Below are 21,651 nucleotides of genomic sequence, written 5' to 3'. Positions count from 1 at the left end.
TTTGCTCTTAATTGTCATTGTGCATTTCTTTACACTTCTGAACATGATTTTCTATGGATCTGATATCAGTTCTAAACACTCATTACTTAACTGGCACAATTTGTGTTAATATCATGTTAGAAAATTAAATATCACATGGCGATATTCTGACTCTTTCAAAACAAAGACGATGCATGGAGTAATATTAAATTTAGATTTGTAAACTGGTTTTATTGTGTACAGTTTATTCTGGAGGTTATCTGTGTACATTTTATTCTTTTAAATGAAGTTTAGTTGCTTAAAAGAAGTATGACGTGCAAAATTGCAACCATTTTGTTTACATATCGCTTTCATTATAGCTCTGGTAATAATGTGTATTTTCAAATATTAAGCATATTTTCTGCAAGTTGTCGGCAAAGAAATGAATCTTACAGATTGGACTAAAATTACCTTCAATTCATCTTGAATCAGCAAAATTTGTGTATTCACATTAAATTTATATAGACTTTGGTGAATATGATGGACTTTAAAAATTTATCTAGACAAGTGTGCTACTGTTTACATTCAGTGCCCATCCCATGCTTAATGGTGCTCTCGGTAGGCACTAGTAGGGCATTATTGGCTCTGAACTTTATTGAGCAAAGAGTCTCAGTGACTTAGACATTTTGTGCAAGTCATTCAGTCTTTAACATGAGTTACTGTACAGAAACCATTATTTTCTTAGTAGCCATAAATTGCTCATAGCATCTGACCTCTGGAGCTCAGAATCCATAGGCTTCTTTTTTAACCTAGATATAAGCCATCCTTATAGCTTCGTCAAGGGACTTGTTCTAAAGACAGTTTTTCTGGAAACCCCTTAGTCTTTTAGACACAAAAAACCTGGATCTTTGACGCTTCCCATATCACAGAAACAAGCCCTTCTCCAAAGTCAGTCAAGGTAAGAGGTCGAGAACTTCGTTAATTATAGTCATTTGCAAAGACTGGTGTAGGACTGTAATGCCAGAAGATGTAGTGTTAAAAAAAAATGCCAATAACTACATTCTTCACAGGCTTTGCTACTTGTGCTAGTATGGGATTATAACAGTTCTGTTTAATTGTAGTGATCAGAGAACTGTACCCCAAAACAATTTGAGAAAATAAATTTATCACAATAAACATGGTGCTGCTAAAATATGTGAACCCCACTACAAGTTCCCTTTGCACAATCCTGGCACACTCATTGCTGTCTCAGCTACTGAAGGGACACACCATGACTTTTTAACATATCTATACAGGTAATACAACTAAAATAATTTGGTGTCCATCTAATATAAAGTAGTGGTAGAATAGCGGTATGACTGTCGCCTGCATCAACTTTCAGTGACTAGCAACAGCGAACAGAGGCAGTATCCAAAAACAGATCGTTTTTTTTTTCGATCACATGTCAAAAAGCGAGCAGCAAAAGGAATGTCCCAACGCCCTTCCCCATATGCCAGACAATCCCAATTAAAGGCGCAGGGTAGGGGGTAATGGGAAACTGCCATGCAGTACATGTCGACATTGACAGAGGGCCAGGATCTGTTGTTAAAGGCCTACTTTTATCGGGCGGTGAACCACTACCTGACACTGGCAGGATAGCAGGACTACAGAGGGAGCTAGGTGGCGATGATGCAATGGGGTTCAATGCCGCGAACCTTGCAGTGGGCATACACGGTGGTACCCGAGTCAATGCTGTAGGAGCACAGGGTGCTCATCAAATGGGTAGTGTCATGAGGAGCTCTTTGAGGAGTACGAGTTTGAATCATAGACGACTTCTATCCGGGTTATGGCGTTCGAGATGTCTGGGTGCGAGCATGGAAGAGGAATGCTAGGATATACAGTGAGCTGCAGCCAACGGGTGATGCATGAAAGAGCAGACGGCAATAGGGCTTCCTGGACGAGGGGCGAGCAAAACAGCAAGGGAGGTGACTATGACTCCTGTCCCACCTTTTCATAGCCCCTGTTGCTAGTCGCAAAACATTGATTCAAGGTGGAGTCAAACTGCTATTAAACCACTTCTGGGCCATGCCCACCAGCCACTCTGTGAGCCTATTGACGAGTTCTGCGTGGCCATCGGACTGGCCCTGTACCAGCAGAGCTATTTTTTTGTTTTGCATCATTGATGCTCACCCCGGCATGCACCAATCTGGCTGGTACCCGCATGTCATTGTCTGGGGTCGTGTAATTATTCATTGCATCGAAAACGAGAGAGAACTCGTCCTTCGACCGGAAGGCATTCTTGAGGGTGAGTGAGACCAGGCCTGCGATAGAATTAGCTTACTCTTGGCAATGATGCAAACTGATTATGCCTTTGAGTAGTGCAGCTCTTCTGGTTATTCTAGGTCAACATGGAAAAAGTAGCCCCTTTGGCTCGTTGTTATTCAGACAGCCAAGTTGTTCTTCTGCCAGTTCTGGGTCAGTCCAGCGGAATCCACCTGTTGGCAGCCAGTACTATGTCATATGTCTACCATCTTATCATCTTGGTTCAGAATGAAGTTGGCTATCATGTCCGATCCATACAGCTTGTAGGCATCGAAGTAGGTGATCTTGCTGATGAAGTTGGCTGGCCTTCTTGTGCTGCCTACTGACCATTTATATGCCAGGTGGGCTATTGTATTGGGCAGGAGAGGGCCACATGTTTTCATCGCAGTGACGCAGAGAGCCTCAAAGACGTCGGCCAGAAGGAAAATGTCCTTTTGGATAGAGGTTCGTGTACTCTCCCCCCCCCCCCCCCCGGTTTTACAGCCGACAATAATCCATATATGCTGAGCGTGCTGGTAATCTTTGGCTGAGATGCACGTTTGTGATAGGCTTCCATAAAAAGCTTTGATTGGGGGCAGATGTGGCTCATCGAACCGGTCTGAGCGGTCAATAGGGACACATCGTGTTCGGTGTACCGGATGGTCTCCTGTGGGAAGTTCACAACCATTTTTCATTTGCTGTTGTGGACTGGATGCTTGATGATGAACTAGAGGTGGTATAGGAGAACGTTATATACTTTTCCATGTAGTTGGAGATGGTGTTGATGTTGCTGTTCCTAGAGCCTTTGTCAACAGGTGGCCATTGTAACCTCGCCTTTTATGTAATAAAACTTTCACCATGTTGTCTTCCAGAAATATTGAAAGCCAGCGGTTAGAGATGTTGTGAGCGGCCCCTCGGTATTGACCAGTAATACAGCAGTGATCTCTCAACTGGTCGTTTCCTAAGAGTTTTTTGGCAGATTTGGCATGCCCTCGAGTTGTGAAACTCCTTGGTGGTTTTGGGTATTATGGTCATCTTGCGCGGATTTGCTAACACTTAACGGGTGTCTACCATCTTATCATCTTGGTTCAGGATGAAATTGGCTAATGCACCTTTTCCTCAGTATGACATTTTCGCAGCATATGACATAGTACTGGCTGCCGGTGACTGTTTGAGGTTTTTCTGGGTGTCAATCTCCGGATGGTCGCTGTCGGGCATTTCCACATACACGTTTAGGCCTCGAAGTCCACGTAGATTACGCATGGCACTAGCATCTGGAAGAAAGATATTTAAAGTACAGTTTGTTCTTTCGGGGCTCTAGGTCTTTTGCGGTTTCACGTCTAAGCCTCAAACGTTTAGCGTGTGGGACTCGAGCAGGTCGGTCTTGGAGTAGGCGTTGGGGTATCAGTAGCAAACTTGCTTTAGATGCTTACACTTGCAGAAGCAATGCACGTTTTGGAAAAGGTCTTTAATCCGCACATAGTACTTCCGTTTGATGTCGGTTAGTAGCATTATTTTGACGACATTACTAAAGGCCTTTTCAGAAGCGTGGATACGGAACAGCTCCCTGTCCCAATCAAACATTTTAGGGGGTATGGTAGGGTTGAGGTTTTCCAATATGGTTGTCAAAAATCTGGAGATGAAACTTAAGCTTACCAATTTGTAGCTTGCCCTGGTACCTGCTGTACTTTGTGACGATCTCCAGAAGTTATTGCTAGCGTGGGTACGTGGGAAAGCCTGCCAGTAGCTTCTCGTGGGTCGGTGGTTCTTCCCGGGGTCTTCCAGGGTTCTTCCTCCACCAGTTATACTGGCCGCCATGTATAGCCTATCTTGTGCTGAAAAATGGCATTAAACCCTAGAACAACAACAACAACAACAACAACAACCAGAAGGTATTATGACGTGAATCCTCGCCCCTTAACTTCTCCACTCGGCCGCGGCAGTCACGACCAGACCCTCTAGACTGTCAGATGATTCACCACCATGGCTTCCTTGTTCCAAAGAAACACGAGCATCAACATGACTTTTTTCCTGCCGTGGCCTTCTTTGGCATGGTTCTAAGAATGAAGTTATATTTGCCCGCCCCCCCCCCCCCCCCCATCTAGTCACCCGTTTAAGGAGGTATATTACGCCATGGTGGGGGAGCTCATGACTTTAAGCAGAAATGATAGGTCCGCTTCCAGGTGTAGTCATTCGGGATCCTGACTAGTTAGTCCTCCACGGTTTCGCTACTTCCGGATTTCCCGGTTAGGCGCGCCTTTGTAACGATTGGTGCCAGCATGGCTTGTTTTCCTGGGAAGGGATAATATGGTTGGGATTGGTGGCGGCGTGGCCCCTTGATGAAGGTCTTTAGCTATCCTGGCTGCTTTTCTTGACCCCATTGAGTATTTTGGTATTGGCTCAAGTTGGCATAGTACTGGCTGCCGATGATTGGTTGGGGGTTTTCTGGATGTCAATCATTCGATCGATGCTTGGCATTATGGTCCCTAGCGTGTATCACTTTAGGAGGGCAAAATATGATGTGGTGCACAACGTTTATTTAAGAGAAAAGTGTGTCCGCTTGCGTGCAAAACAAAGGGTGGTAACGGCTATTTTCACTCGCACTCGCTGTCGACCTCGAGTGTATCACTCAGGTTTGCTAATAGCGTGTGTGATTGATGAAATGCCACTCTCACAGATGAGTTCGGGGTATTTAGTCGCCATGCGGTAAGCTGTGCTATGCTCTGGAGCTCCCAAAGGACCTTCCTAAATCACCTTCTCGCTTTTCTTTTCATGCGCCGTAGCTTGTCCGCCTGGTTACTGCCCCCTCTCCTCAATCGCCACAATGTTTTTCTTTAAACTTCAGAAAGGAAACCCTCTTAGTACCTTTCTCAATTCCTCTTACGACAATGCACTATTTTGACTAGTGGAGACTTAAGCGTTTATGATAATAGGCAAGACTGACATGTCAGTAAGATTGTAACAAGTCAGTTTATGTGGCAATAGACTAAGATAATTCAGGAAAGCATTTAAAAACACATTCCCAAAGGAAGAATGCAGCAACATGTTCATTCAGTGCCTGTAGATTTGTTGCAGCATGTTTAGTCTTACAACAATATACTATTTTTGTTTCATCAGATAATTGCATTAGAGACGCTTATACATGTTATTTTTTAATTTGGCACGATGTTAAAACAAACCATATATGTTTGCCATTATAAATTTCGGTGTAGTTAAAGTTCATCTTTGAAGACTCTTTATGACCGTTTTATGCTGTCTTATGTTGAATTAAAACCCCTGACAATCTGATACCTGTTTTATAAAAATAAGTGAGAAGAAAATTTTCAAAAGAATAAGAAAATGCAAAATCGCGCTCTTGTCTGTACCGTCTACAAGTATATATATATATATATATATATATATATATATATATATATATATATATATATATATATATATATATATATATATATATATAGAGAGAGAGAGAGAGAGAGAGAGAGAGAGAGAGAGAGAGAGAGATAGTTGTTGTTGTAGGGTTTAACGCCATTTTTCAGCACACGATAGGCTATACATGGCGGCCAGTATTAATGGTGGAGGAAGAACCCGGGAAAACCCCGGAAAGAACCACCGACCCACGAGAAGCTAATGGCAAGCTTTCTCACATACCCACACTGGCCGAAGACGAGACTCGAACTCACGCAGACAGAGGTGAGATGGCAGTGATCCGTAACGGAGAGCGCTTTAGACCACTCGGCCACTCGGGGCCCCAAGAGAGAGAGAGTGCATAGTTTTTACTTATCATGTAAAAGACTAACATATATTTTAATGCAGTGCAGTTGCTGTCTATAATATATTTACAAGCGACAGTCCTGGAGGTATATTTGAAGCTGTGTGATTTGATTTACAATACACAAATTAGGAGTCCTCATACTAGTCCATACCAGAAAGAGTCCCGTAGATAATTTTGTTTTCTGGGATTATAGTTCATGGTATGTAATTTCAATAAAGCGTTTTATTTCAATGTTGCATATGTACACATTTAAGTATCCCTCTAACATAGAGGATAAAAGTCGTTTGGTTAGTTTTCGGATCAAACTTTTATATAATGTCATTCATAAATGTTCTGGTACGCCGGATGTGTTAATTTTTAGTTTTGAATAAGCCTTTTGATTTATCGTATTTAAATGTAACATGGACCAATACGGTCGTTCTCGGTTGTTTACTCTTATTTACATGGTCTGAAATTATCCAATTTTATCTTAGGCTGTAAGTGAACCATTAAACAATGCTTGATAATGCATATAACACCAGATTTTGTCCAAATACACCTTTGTCCCTGTTCTTTCCATTATCACGATTATATGTACAAATAATACTATCATACGGTATTCAGAGATTCGAACCCATGTCCGCGGGTAAACGGAACCCATCGCCTTGCCTGCACACACGAGTCCATATTCCCTCATGACTAAGCATACATCACCAAAAATGATGTTACTCAATCGGTGTTACATGCACTCGTGTGTAACAGACACACTCGCATGCAGGCAAGGCGATGGGTGCTGTTTACCCGCTGACCTAGGTTCGAACCTCCATAGAGTACTATCAAAAATTCTCTAACCTGTATGATAGTATTATTTGTATTAAAGTATTAATTCTGCCTACTATCATCAAGCATTCTTCTATAGAATCCAGAGATAGTACTTTCCGTTCTCTCTAGTGTATATTTATAATTAATTATCTATCTCTCTCTCTCTCTCTCTCTCTCTCTCTCTCTCTCTCTCTCTCTCTATATATATATATATATATATATATATATATATATATATATATATATATATATATATATATATACGTGGGTTTTGTGGGCTGTTGGTTATGAGTTTTGTTAGAACTGTGGGTTTTGTGGGCTTTGTTGGTTGTAGGTTTTGTCAGGAGTATATAAGGCTTTGTAGCATATTTGAGGGGGTTCAGTCAGCTAGCAGCCATCAAACTAGGTACATCAGTTATTGTGAGTTTTATTATTTATTTATTTTTATTTATTTTTGTTTAGTTTATTATAGAGTTATGTAACTTTAGGCAATATTTTGGACAGTCAATTTTTGTTAAAGTTTATTTAAGTACAAATTTTTTTTATTTAAGTTATTTAGTTTTGTTATTTTTAATTCCTTTTCTCTCTTCCAAATTATATGCATTTTAGTCATTCTAGGCATTCTAGTCATTTCTAATCCATTTTTACAAGCAAACTAGATACTGTTATATCATTTGTTATTTGAAACTCAATTATATGGTCAAGTGACTGTTTTCATCAAAGGCCAATACTTTTATTTATTTCTTTATTTATTTTCTTTATTTAATTAGTTTTATGAAGCTAAAGACATACAGAGAAGGGAAATGGAATGTCTAAGTCATTGTGAGTGTTTTCCTCACCGACTTGACATTTTGAATTCAATTCAACAATACTTGATTATTCTAGCAATCTATATAACATAAGTTATGTGTCTATTTTATAATTTACTAGTTGTCTAAGTCATTGTGAGTGTTTTCCTCACCGACTTGACAGCCAATTTACTTCCATCTATATCAATTCACTTCAAATAACTATTATGTTATAGTTGAAGTGTAAAGTACAATCAAGTCATACTTTTTTTACTTCTGTAGTAAACTTTATTGCAACTAAATTCAAATATGGTAAATCTTATTAATTTTCAATCATCAAAAAAAAAAAGTAATAATATAATGAACTAATAGAATTAGTACTAATGTGTACCCTAACCTTGTGTGAAATTATCATATAATCATAGACCATATTTTACCTCAAGAAAATGATAGTATTTCGGCTTAGTACAAAAACAACAAGACTGTCATGGGTATGAACTGACTTTATTCAATGTTTCTTAATAAATGAATCATCTTGGGTTATGGTCGAAAAGAAATCAAGAGATCGAGTTTACTCCATTCTCCCCCTCCTTAGTCAGCTGATAAGAAGCATACTCATCCTTGGTGCCATACTCCAACGTAGTATCATCAGGACCTAGCTCGGCCGTTACTATATATATAAACAGAAATGAAGAATGAACAAATTCGAAAGTCTCAACAATATAAAATATCAAAGCAGTTCTGTGACTTATTTATTGTATTGTAAACTCTGAGAAAACTAGCGAGATGGTACAATAATATATAGTATAATATGGATATATTTATCCAGAGAGTATAGAGAGGAAATTGGTTTCCGCGTTTTTCTAAATGGTTCTTAAGTGTCAAGCGGCATGATATGCATAAGCTTATGAATGTGGACAAATACTTCCGTGTTGTGTTTATATGGGTAGACAGAATGCTCTAGCCATTTTGATGTAATTTCTCTTTTAAAAGCTGTCAGTTTCGGAAGAGAACCATGGTTGTACAGTTTTGCTGTACATATTGGGGTGGGATGGGGGGGGGGGGACATGAAGGGCCACATATTTCACGTACTTAGATATCTTATATATTTGTCATAATTAATTGTCTCATGAAATAGAGTAAATGCAGATTGATATATGTGCGTATGAGATATGTACCTTCCTCGAAACAGCTAAAATGGTTTTTGTTTTGGAAAACGTTTTCTTTAATGGTAAAGATACAATAATACTTTAGATGAAAACCATTAAGTTTATTGAGACAGTTTCTTAGGTGCCGTTGAATCTATTTTATCATGAATCTGAAAAGGCTTCCAGCAAATGGAAAGACTTTTTCACATAAAAAGATCCAATTCACACATGAATTAGAATTAAAATGTCAATATGTATGTCAAATAATTTGTATTGAACGCTCCTTGACTTATCGGTATTTGTTTTCCTTTTAAAAAATATTATTCCCTTTAAGATTTATTTATGTAAATTAAGATTAAAAGGCTACATATGCGTTTTGATTGGAGGCCGTGGTCACCATTAGTACTTCTAATTCTGTTTAAGTCCTTCGACTTGAAATATAGCAATATGCGCCTTTCCTGTACATAGTTTCTTTAGTCACATAGTTTTCTTTACCTAATCGTTTTCATTTCTTTGCTCTAAATCTTTCAAAACTTATTTTTGACTGCCTTCCCGGTACCCGTTAAGTGCAGTTCAAACTCGACTGCTACAGATTAATAGTGAACTATAGCTCAGTTAAACACGACTCTCAAAGGTATAGTAGCTTTAATATTTTGTGTACATGAAGTGAAAAGTGGAACTGAAAATAAGAAATTCTTTCAGATCTGTTATCCATATTTAATTCATTTTTGTCTACATGCAAGTGACATTGTACTTTGTCATAAGTTCGATCTCTTCTTCCGAAAACAAATCAGTACGTGCATGTGTGTAACGTTTTCTTTATTAATTTTTTTCTTTAAAATCACATTAAATAATGGAATTGTCAATCTGAAGTTTTTATTTAATTGCAAGCATATAATTTGTTGTTGGGAAACCTCACTGTTAAAAGTTGGCACTTGGTCGTGATCACTGACGTCTTAAAAAAATAACATGCCAAACAAAGTCTAAATGTGATATAAAGGCTTACAGAAAGAACGATTCTCGTCTCAAATAATTCATAATTATTTTCAAACGTAGATATAAAAAAATGTAATATTTTAAATAACTTATTTTTTCAGCTTGCAACATTTGGTGAGTATGAATGAAGATTAAAGCACTTTTACCATCCAAGTCATTTGTTTGTATAAAATTGAAACCGTCACGATTGTTGTTGTTGTTGATTTTAATTATAGTGGCGTGCGCACAGCTGTGCATGTGCCACTTTTTTCTGACTGCACCGCAGCCTGCTAGTTGTTCCTGGGGAAGGGAATGGTGCCACCTCCCCCAGGCTTTTATGGGTTCAAGGAACCCTGATAGTTTGGCCTCAATCTGTGGTTCATAAAGGTCCCTTACAGTTGAATGGTTGGCTATCATTAGTTTGAAGGAGAGCTCGGGAACGGTCCTGGTTGCTTTACATCGCTGGTTTCTTGTTGCATTTGCCTGGTGTTTCTTGCGTAGGTTTTTTTTTTTTTTTTTTTTGTTCCTTCATCTTAAAAATGTTCTAAAAAGGCGGGGGGGGGGGTCTTATGCTGTTTATAGAGGTTGTTAGTAGAAATCATGTAGGAAGAGAGATTTTCAAGGTTATTATGGTATTACTAGTCGATGTGTTTAGGGTGTGCTTCCTACGTTATGTTATTTATGTTTTTAGATATTCCTCTTTAAGTTATTTATTTATTAATGTTTTTTATCGATTGAATGTTATTTATACTTTATTTAGCAAGAGACCGGAGTCCTAGCCGATTACACGGTTCGTTAAGGACATCTAGGACATCCGATTTTGCGGTTTCCTTAGTTTTTGATAGGTACTTCATAAGTGAATTATTTATTAATATTTTTATAAAATTGAATGATATGTTATGGGTTTTTATGTGGGGGCTTCTAAATTTATTTAGCTAGTTACTGGGTCTTTTGGTTTTGTGGGGATAGTAATTATATTTTGTTCCTAAGTCCTGCTGAGTCTATGAATTTATTTATATTTTTATATGCTGATTGTTTATTTTTATTAGAGTCCATAAGTAACTCTGGGTATGTGTGTGGTAATCCAATCTCTCTTTGGTTTTTGATAAATATTTTCCTAGCGGGTTGATATTTTGGGCATATATTGAATACGTGGTGTAGATCTTCGGTGGTGTGGCAGTTAAAGCAGTTAATGGTTGCTGGTCTGGGTCCTATAAACCTTCCAAAACTGCTTGCTAGTTTAGTTTTTCCAGTTTTTATTCTGTTTATGGTTTTCTGTTCTAAATAGGTACCTTTAGGTTGCTGTATGTTCCTATCTACGGTTTTTGGGGTTTCATGGTGCTTTTTACCTTTTGTGAAGGAGTTCCAAAAATCTTGCCATTTTTGGTCTATATATGTTTGTGCGAAGCTTAGTGCTTCTGTAGAGCTATAGTTAAGCTTGATAGAGTTTTGATCTCCTAGTTTGTTTTGTGCAACTTTGTCTGCTGTTTCGTTGCCAGAGATTCCAATGTGCGACGGTATCCACATGAGCTCGGCTAATTTATGTGCTGTGGTGATATCGTCGATTAATTGGCATGCTCTGTCGGGAATTGTTCCCTAGAGTGTGTATTGCGATTTTGGATCGATTTGATAACGCTTAGGGAATCGCTTATAATGCCCGCTTTAGGTATTTGGTTGTCTTTGATCCATTGTAGTGATTCAAGTATAGCCCATAATTCAGTGGTGTAAATGGAGCAATAGTCAGGTAATCTGGATCCCGTTTGCATATTGAATTCAGGGATGACTATTGCTGCTGCTGTTCTTGTTGGGTTGTTTGTTTTTGATCCATCGGTATATATTTTAACATAGTCCGAGTATGTTTGGTATCTATCTACTTCCAGCAATATACAAATAAAGAAAAAGCACTTAAACAAACTATAAAAACTGCTAAAATTAATCTATGGCCAACCTTTTGATCTAAACTGAGTCTAAAATCAACTCAAAACAAATATGGGACAAGATAAAAGCCATGAAAGGGAAAGCAACTACCTCAGCCCCAAAAATTAAAAATGCCATAACAAATAAAGATAAGGCAGACCTCCTAGCGAAGCATTTTTCGAACATGACTAGCAACAATAACCACACCAGAAACTTTCAAGAACACAAAAAGCTAATGGAGGAAACCCAACCTCAAATGTTTCAAAACAAAGGAACAAAAGAATCTCTCCTAAATAGCGACATCACAGTACATGAATGGAAGATAGCCCTACGATCCAAAAACGAAGCATCCTCTGGTAAGGATCAGTTAGGTTAGTAGTAAATGGGGATACCCTACGTACAATGGGAATTAGCATTACAAACCACCCTGGGACACTCTACGTACAATGGGAATTTAACATGGCGAAAAATCGTGGGTCAGATTACGTACAATGGGAATTAACATGGGAATAAATCGTGGGTTACTTTACGTACAAGGGAAATTTAACATGGCGAAAAATCGTGGGTCACTCTACGTACAAGGGGAATTTAACATGGGGAATAGAGTTTGGGCTTGTTTAGGGACAAGGGGAATTGAATATGGGATTTTATTTATTTTTTTTAAATTTTTTTTAAAAGGGGTAGGCAATGGAAAGGCTATCTCTTTTCGAGAAATATGGCTGGCCCTGAAAAGGGCCTTTGGGTTTATGTTAATACTAATATTAACATAGATGGCATCTGTCACATCTTCTTCTTCTTCTTAAACTCCTTCTAACTGTCGGTCCATACACAAGTGCCCTCTTGAGACATCCTTGTCTTTCTATGTAAACTCTCCTCATCCATTGACTAGTATCTGTCCTATCAACAACAGTCCACTTGGACCTGACATACATGAGCATGTCCGTCCTAAACATCATGGAAGACACAAGGGTGGATGACTCAACTGTGGTCCTCATCTTGAAGCGACGAGAATAGGTGAATAAATGCAGTGAACTGCGCTTATTTATAGGTACAGGAAGGATTGAAACGGATTGAATTCATTCACCAATCCGAACACGCGTTACAAAATTCAGTCAGCTCGCATCCAATCCGAAGAGAGCAGGCTGTGACGTCACGTAGTCTATATAGATTCGTTAGCGCTTGTGTGCAATCAATCTATGCGACAGTGATTCAACATGACGGAAACTCAGAAAACGATCCATTGGGGTGCACCAGCAGGGGAGACCGCCCAAGGGAACCCGGACTTACTTTCAGAAGAGGTACATTGGGATTTTGTGGATTTTCTTACCTCGCAAGAATTTGTTCCGGAACCTTCGTTACCTTCTTCATTACCGCAAGTGGAGAATTTTAGACAGAGACAGAAAGAAGAATTGGAGAAATTTATGCAACGACAAAAGGAAGCGGAACAAGCTTTTCTCCTACAGCAACAAGAAGAGGTAAGAAAAAAACAACAGCAACAACAGCAAGAAGAAGTAGCAGCAAAGAAACAAGAGGGTGAAAATCAAACGGCTACGGTACTGTTGGACATTTCAGCGGAGTTAAGAAGTCTGAAACAAATGTATCAGACTTCTGTATCACGACCGAAGAGAATACGACCTTCCCGAGCTAAACACGCCAACCCTGTGACTAAGCCTGTCGTACCACCCTTAGTGATTTCAACCCAATCATCAGAAGTAGGCCTTGGCCGTGGCAAAGGCTTAAGGCAGTTAAAGTTGATTGGTTAAACTCACCCCTACACCAAAATAAAAAGGCCCTTTTCAGGGCCACCCACATTTCTCGAAAAGAAATACAATTTCAATTTGCCAATAACTCAAAAATGAACCCCACCCATTTTACCCTTATAGTACGTGTCTGTGTATGAGTGCGTGAGTGTAGCTTCTTATTTTAAAATCAAAACTCAAAGACACTTACCTTATATCATTCATGTATTCTTTTCTCCATTTTTTACAATCCAATTCACAATTCACCACAGAACACTTTAATTAAAAGTTCATTGACTTCTTCTTTCTCCTTGTTTAGTCTCTCTGTTTTTTGAATTTCTTCACCGTTTTTTCCTCATTTTCTTCCCTTCTTCTTTTCTTTTCCTGTTTCTTTGCTTCTTTTAAATAGAATTGTCTTCTTTCTTCCTCTTCTTCCTCTGAAGAATCCCTCTCTTCTTTCGAAGAATCCCTCTCTTCTTCCGAAGAATCCCTCTCTTCTTTCGAAGAATCCCTCTCTTCTTCTGAAGAATCCTTCTTTTCTTCTGACTCCTCTTGTTTCTTTTTTGGGCAATCTGGAGACCAATGTCCTTTTTCTTTACAATAATAACAGGTATCTTGACTTTTGTCTTTTTTAGCCCCTGTTTTTTTTCTTTTTTGACGGTCTGGACACTCTGAAGACCAATGCCCTTTCTTCTGACAGATATAGCAAGTATCCTGACTCTTATCTCGAAAGGAAGGAGAGTAGTCCGTCGGCTGGTCTGAAGAGAATTTTCTAATGACCCCTCGCAAAGCTCTGACGAAACGTTCCATCTGGGTAGTCTCTTCCATCGTTCTCCTCGGTTTGAGAGTGAAATGAATAGTGAAAGGACAAGACACACCCTTTTTATATACGCTGGTTTGCCATGACTATAAATTAGTCTATGGTGTTTGAACTTGAGTCATTTGACGTTTTGCACTCAAGATGAAACGATCCTATTCATTCGAGAAGAAAGAAGAAGAAGAAGAAAGTAAGAGGCAGAAACGTGATCTATCGCCTCGTACCAGGGCTGAAATCTTGGCACAAATTCATGCCAGTGATTTTGAAGAGGACATGAGTGAACCAGAATCCGAACCCTCTAAACCAAGTTCACCACCCTTAGTCAACCCTGAAAAATACTATTCCATTCGAGAGACGGAAAAGCGCTCCTCTAGAAAATTTAGAACCACGGCTTACACCTACACGGTGAAGTATAAAGATTTCAAGACCGACGTACCCTTGGAGAAAGCAGAAGGGTTTATCACCGAGATGTGGGATTCTTTGCTCACCGCACTCAAGCGACAATGTCAACCCAAAGAAGACGATCGCTTGACACTATCCATAGATCACGACGGTTTGAAATCCCCTGTTTGGATCGAGTTTAGCAGACCCGCAGAACTAACCCCTTCCAAAATCATGGACAAGATTCAACACGTACAACAATCTAATGACCAGTTTGACATCACCGATGGTAAAGCAACACTGAAAATGGCTCACGTCTCTCTTCCTCAAGGGACACGACGCAAAAAGATGTTATTGGTGGACGACCTTCTCAACACCAAAACAAGTCTCGTCCGAATTAACAACCCTCAAGACCAGATGTGTTTAGCTCGAGCCATCGTGGTGGGACGAACCTATGCCAACAAGAACGACACGGTAGAATGGAAAAGAACCTGGAACACTATTCAACGCTCCTATCGAGCCAAACAACGAAACGAAGCAGAACTCCTGTTACAACAAGCCGGACTGTCCACAGACACACCCTGTGGCATTCCTGAGATGCAAAAATTGCAAGATGCCCTAGCTCCACGCTACACCTTGAAAGTGCACCCTCAAGAAATGCGTGGAACTCTGTTGTTTCGAGGCCAAGATTTCAAGGACGGAAAATACATTCATGTCTATCATCACGATGACCATTTCGATACCATTACCAGTATCACTGGATTCCTGGGATACGGTTATTATTGTGAGAAATGTGACTATGGTTATAACAATCGAGAGCAACACAAGCATTGTGGAATGAAATGCCCAGGATGTTTGGCCTCTCCACCCTGTCTGAGCGAAGGACCAGTGCCTTGTTCCACTTGTTTGCGCACGTTTGTCAGTCCTACCTGTTACCAGCAACATCTGAAGACGCAAGGTTCACAGCAGAAATGTGCTTGTCAACTCTTGAGATTGTGCCCTACGTGTAGACAAGGCATACGTACCAATAGTACCAAGGCACACGTATGTTCAGGGAAAAAAAAAATGTCACATTTGTCATCACATCGTGGACTTGGAACACCAATGCTACGTGCAAAAATACCAACCCCAACCAGAGAAAGAGGACGGTCACAAGAAGAAAGGCAATTTCATCTTTTTCGATTTCGAATGCATGCAAGAGACCGGCATTCACATTCCTAATTTCTGCGTGGCTCATCGAGCGTGCGAGAAGTGCATTCAAGAACCTATCTTCAGTCATTGCCCTCACTGCAGCAAGATTCCTGGAGGACGTGAAAAAATCTTTCGGGGACCAAACACGTTAGCCGATTTTGCCCAATGGGTCTTAGACCCCATCGACAAGACGTGGAGCCAAGAGGACATCGAACGTTACGGAGATTGTCATCGTCATGCCACGGTGATGGCTCACAATTTCTCCGGATACGATGGACAGTTTCTTCTCAGATACTATACGGAACAAGGCACCGAACGTCCTAAAGTGACTTTGAACGGAGCCAAAATCATTTTCATGCAAGTGGGACAAGTACAGTTTAAAGATTCGATGAGTTACTTGGCCATGCCTTTGAGCCGAATGCCTAAAACGTTTGGAATGACAGAAATGGCTAAAGGGTACTTTCCACACTTTTTCAATACGGAAGCCAATCAACATGCCGTTCTACCCCATTTGCCTGAGGCTCACTATTACGACCCCGACAACATGCGTACCGAACAACGAGAAGATTTCTACGCTTGGTACCAGGCTCACGCCCTGGACCCTTTCGACTTTCAGGAAGAAATGTTAAAGTATTGTCGTTCCGACGTGGACATTTTACGACGTTGCTGTGGAAAATTTCGAGAACTGTTCATGGAACACGGAGGGATCGATCCTTTGAAAGAAGCTTGCACCATTGCCAAAGCGTGTTCCTTAGTGTACCGCCAACGATTCATGCCTGAAAACACCGTGGCTGTCATCAGTCCTCAAACGACCCACTTTGTCAAACGTCAATACTCGGTCAAAGCCCTACGCTGGTTACATTACTTGTGCGACAAGGAAGACAAATGGATTCAGCATGCCCGCAACGGAGGAGGCGAAAAGACCATCGGAACGTATTCGGTCGATGGCTGGGACTTAGAAAACCCCAAGATCGTGTACGAGTTTAACGGTTGCTTATTTCACGGATGTCCCGTCTGCTACCCTGACCGTGACACTAAAAATCAGTTTTTACAACGGACCATGGAAGACCTGTACCAGGACACTTGTCAGCGACGCCTAAAGTTAGAACAGCAAGGATACCAAGTGGTGGAAATGTGGGAACACGAGTACGATCACCGTATGAAAACCGATCCCGAGTTTAAACGCCTCGTGGAAAGTTACCAGTTCATGGACCCGCTGAACCCGAGGGATAGTTTGTACGGAGGAAGGACCAATGCCACCTGTTTGCTGTACCAAGCCGACGAAGAGAAAGGAGAAGAAATCAAATACTTGGACGTGTGTTCGTTGTATCCCTACGTGTGCAAATATTGTCGCTTTCCTGTAGGGCACCCGCAATTGCTGACGGAACACATCGACCTGAAAAACATTCGACAATACGAAGGCTTGATCAAGTGCAAAGTTTTGCCTCCCACGAACCTATACCATCCCGTCTTACCTCACCATTGTCAAGGCAAACTGATGTTTCCCTTGTGCCGTACTTGTGCCGAAACGTGCAACCAGGACCAACCTTGCCATCACAGCCAGGAAGAACGTGCCTTGACAGGAACCTGGGTCAGCGTGGAATTGTTCAAAGTTCTGGACATGGGATACCAACTGTTAGAAGTGTACGAAATTTGCCACTTTCCCAAGACACAACAGTACCACAAGGGTGACCCTACTCAGAAAGGCATTTTCGCCGACTACGTGGATGCCTTTTTGAAACTGAAACAAGAAGCCAGCGGCTATCCTTCCTGGTGTCACACTCCCGAAGACCAAATACAATTCAAAGAGAAATACTACGAACAAGAAGGCATCTCTTTAGACCACATCGAAAAAAACGAAGGCAGGCGATCGTTTGCCAAAGTGATGTTAAATTGCTTGTGGGGTAAAATGGCACAACGACCGTGTTTATCCAAGACGGAATATTTGACAGAACCTTCCCGCTACTTCCAGATGATTCACGACAAAACCAAATACATGAAACACGTGGACGTCGTTCGAGAGGATTTGATCTTGGTCAATTACGAAGAAGATTTGGACTTTGTACAAGACGACCCTTTTGGAAATGTCATCATTGCGGCTTACGTGACAGCTTATGCTCGCTTAAAATTGTACGAAGCTTTAGAACTGTTAGAAGAACGCGTCCTGTACTTTGACACGGACAGTTACATTTACATCCATCACCCGATTCAACAGCACCCTGACATCGAAGGAGACCGTTTAGGAGCCTGGACAGACGAGCATCCCGACGACAAGATTCTAAGTTTCGTCAGTGGTGGCCCCAAAAATTACGGCTACGAATACCGGGACAAACAAGGAGAAGTGCACACGACGTGCAAAGTGAAAGGACTGACTCTGAATCATCGTACCAGTCGAGTGGTCAACTTTGGGGTATTGAAAGAAGCCTTGCAATCGGGAGAGGATGGCAACTTTAAAGTGACCACTTATCAACCGAACAAGATTGTACGTTTACCCACTCACCACATCGTCAGTCGGCCCCTGGAAAAAATCTATCAAATCGTGTACCAGAAGCGAGTGAGACTTCCCAATCACTTTACGTTGCCGTACGGTCACATCGATATTGGTCAGCATATAAAAAGGGACAACGTCCAAGACCAATAGTTCATTGTTCATTGAAGTAACTTACCATGTCGTTGACGAAGAAGAAACCAGATTGGTTAGGAGTCAAATGTTGGACATCACCGAGACCAGGGTTTTGAGGCTTGGACACAAGAGGTGGCCCAGTATGCACGAGAGTTATTCAAGGAAAAAAGTTACTTTTCAACCTGTGTTAGTGACGGTGCCAGAAGAACCCGTCACCCAGGACAGGACTGTCGTGGACAGGCCTGAAAGACCCTTTCGGGAGGACACTTGTGTGACCTTACCCCCTACTATAGAACTGGTTAGAACTTTACCCAAAACATGTTGTACAGACACTTGTTTTTTATTCCACGTTCATGTGCCTTTTATTCTTGTACTTAAGCCTTTGGCTTTTATGTATTTTTGTCTTTCGTATTCATGTTTGAAAAAAAACATTCAATAAACGTGTTCTGAAAAAGTATATAAACTTTTGTCTTGTTTGTTTTTTCGTGTCACAAGTGACATTCCTCACACCATGGCTACCTCTACTGTCTCTGCTCCCTCTTCCTCTACTGTCAAAGTCATCGACGAACACTTACATCGTGCCAGTTGGGAGGCTTTGTATCTTCGCCATCCCTTTAACATGCTGATTGCTGGACCTAGCGGTTCTGGCAAAACCGAATTCGTCAAACGTTTGATCGAACATAAACATCATTTGATCGATCGGCCCCCTCAACGGATCGTGTGGTGTTACAAAGAGTGGCAATCGGCGTACAGCCTCTTGCGAGAAAGTCAAGGCGATTCCATCGTGTTTGTGGAAGGCATTCCTAAAGAAGACGACGGCATCGTCTCTGACTCCCGTCAAACCCATTTGGTCATTTTCGACGACATGTTAGGAGAAGACGAAGAAGAAATTAAACTGTGGTTCACGCGCAAAGGGCATCATCGTAATGCCAGTGTCGTTTACATCACCCAAAATTTGTTTCAACAAAGTAAAGCCCATCGCACCATCAGTCTCAATGCGCATTACGTGGTCTTGTTTAAAAGCCCTCGAGATAAATCGCAAGTGCAAGTCTTAGCCAAACAGTTAGGAACGCCTTGGCTGACTCAGGCGTACGACGATGCCACTCAAACGCCACGCGCCTATTTACTCGTCGATTTGAAACCTACGACTCTCGAGGATTTGCGATTTCGTACCCACTTGTTTCACCACTGGTGCCAAGACGGAGGGCCTGTCCTGTACACGTCTCCGTCCTCGACTTCATTTCACTCCCCATAAAAAAATCTATAAAAACCTCAGACCCTTTTTCGTCTGTCTCACTCTCAGTGCGAACATGACGTCCCTTCAGTCGCATCTTCCCGTCAAATTGATTCGTGCCTTGTATGGCATCAGTCGAGAAAAAGATCCACAAACACGAGCTCGTGTCTTAGAAGCTAGTCTCAAAGAAGTCTTACGATGGTTCACGGTGACGGCATGTCAATTACTCCAAGGAATCATTCAGATTCCTCATCAAACCAAACGCTTTTTCGATCGAAACAAAGTCGCTTTGGTCCAACTGGCCGATCCCCGCATCGACACTCAAACCAAAAAACAAATCATTTTGAAACCTGGAGGGAGCGGTACTCTAGGAGGGGTCATCATTCGCTCACTCTTAAGATGGGATCCTAATGCCCCCAAAGTTATACCCAAGACAAAAGTCCAACGAAGCCCCAAGAAGAAAAAGACCAGGTCCCCAAGGAGAACTTCTCCAGTGGCAGGACCCTCCTCTGACCAGACACCACCACCACCCCGGAAAAAGAAAAGAAGCCCCCAGAAAAAGAAAAGTCCACAGAAAACTAGTCGCAAGAGAGGCACTTCGGCCAGGACGCAACCTTACACTCGCAAACCACGACCTGCCACGGCGGTGACTGCGTCTCCGGCAGCTTCACGTTTGTCCACTTCTCCGTTAATGACACCCAGAACTGAAGAGTACTTGGAGACGTTGATCACACCAAGAACTTCTCCGTTGATGACCCCCAAAAGAACTTCCCCAGTGGCAGGACCCTCCAATTTAGTGGCAGTGGCTGCTGCTCACAAAGTACCTTCTCCCAAAATCAAAGTTCAAGAAAGATCGGGCATGTTACAAAGTTTACTGGATTTGTCCAAGCAAGAACTGGCTCGATTTAGTCCGTTACGTACCCCTGCACGACGTGTCATGCCTGTCCTCAAACTAATACGACGTAAAGACAATCAGTGGCGACGCGTTCCAGTATAAAAAAGGCCTGTGACCAAGTCGGGTATCAATGTTTTTTGGTGCTCCTGAAGACTCAAAGATGTCACCCTCCAGAAAACCCCAAGGAAAGAAAAGGAAAGGACTGCCACCACGTTTAGCCAAACATGGGGACATGTTATCTGTCCTGTCCAAAGCTTCTCCACCCCTACGAAAAAAACTCATTCAAACAGCCTCCAAAGAGGTCATCGATACCGTGTGCGAATGTTGTTTGAACGTTTTGAAAGGCACGATCCCTTTGTCCAAACACCAGAAACAATGCTTAGGCAAACATCGTCACGTTCTTCGCCAAATGGTTCAAAAGAAAATTCCCATTCGTCAAAAAAAGAAGATGTTAGTGCAACGTGGAGGTATTTTACCTCTCTTGTTAGGCCCCATACTGAAAGGAGTCTTGGGAACCATGTTGGGAGGACTGGTGGGAGCAAGATAAAAAGGCCTCGGAAGTTCCAAGATCTCAGAATCGACCCCTGACAACCCCATGGAAGGACGAAAACTAGCTTTAGTGCCTTACAAACGATGGATGGAATACCATCGGTGGCAAGAACAACACACCCCGCATTTACCTCCCAATCCCAATTTGAGCGAGATGTCCCAGTTACAACACGAATTGCAGTCCTTGATGGATCGCCAAGATTTGTCCGAAACAGAAAAATCGCAAAAGTACGGTCAACTCTTGCAACGACTGCAACTCTTTCACCAGAAAGCTTTAGACGAAACAGCTCTACCCACTCTGAAAGATTTTAAGACCTTGATGAAAAGTCCAGCACCATCACCAGTACCAGTACCAGTACCACCAGTACCCGTGACCAAGACAAAAAAAGGAGAAGAGGAGGAAGGGTTTCAAACTCCACCAGAAAAAGTACGCAAGTTAACAACACCACCTACCTCCAGAATTGGATGGATTAAAAAGATGATGGCCACCCCTTCTTCCTCACAAGAGAAAAAGAAAGTGAAGACAGAAGTGAAGACAGAAATGAAACAAGAACCGATATCCCCCGCTCAGACATCCTTCTCC

General features: G+C 41.4%; 1 long non-coding RNA gene across 1 annotated transcript in view; it reads right to left on the bottom strand.

Moving 5' to 3' along the window:
- Window positions 1-8,107: 8,107 nt before the first annotated feature.
- LOC149789305 (uncharacterized) overlaps window positions 8,108-21,651 on the bottom strand; it is a 30,382-nt gene continuing 16,838 nt past the window's right edge. Inside the window, exon 3 of the long non-coding RNA XR_016424479.1 lies at window positions 8,108-8,269. This is a non-coding gene — a long non-coding RNA (uncharacterized LOC149789305). The remainder of the gene's footprint in view (window positions 8,270-21,651) is intronic.

Source organism: Sinohyriopsis cumingii, chromosome 11 (assembly GCF_028554795.1).
Source record: "Sinohyriopsis cumingii isolate HCF-2022 chromosome 11, ASM2855479v2, whole genome shotgun sequence".
Taxonomy (NCBI): domain Eukaryota; kingdom Metazoa; phylum Mollusca; class Bivalvia; order Unionida; family Unionidae; genus Sinohyriopsis; species Sinohyriopsis cumingii.
This window is presented reverse-complemented; position numbering and strand designations above follow the sequence as displayed.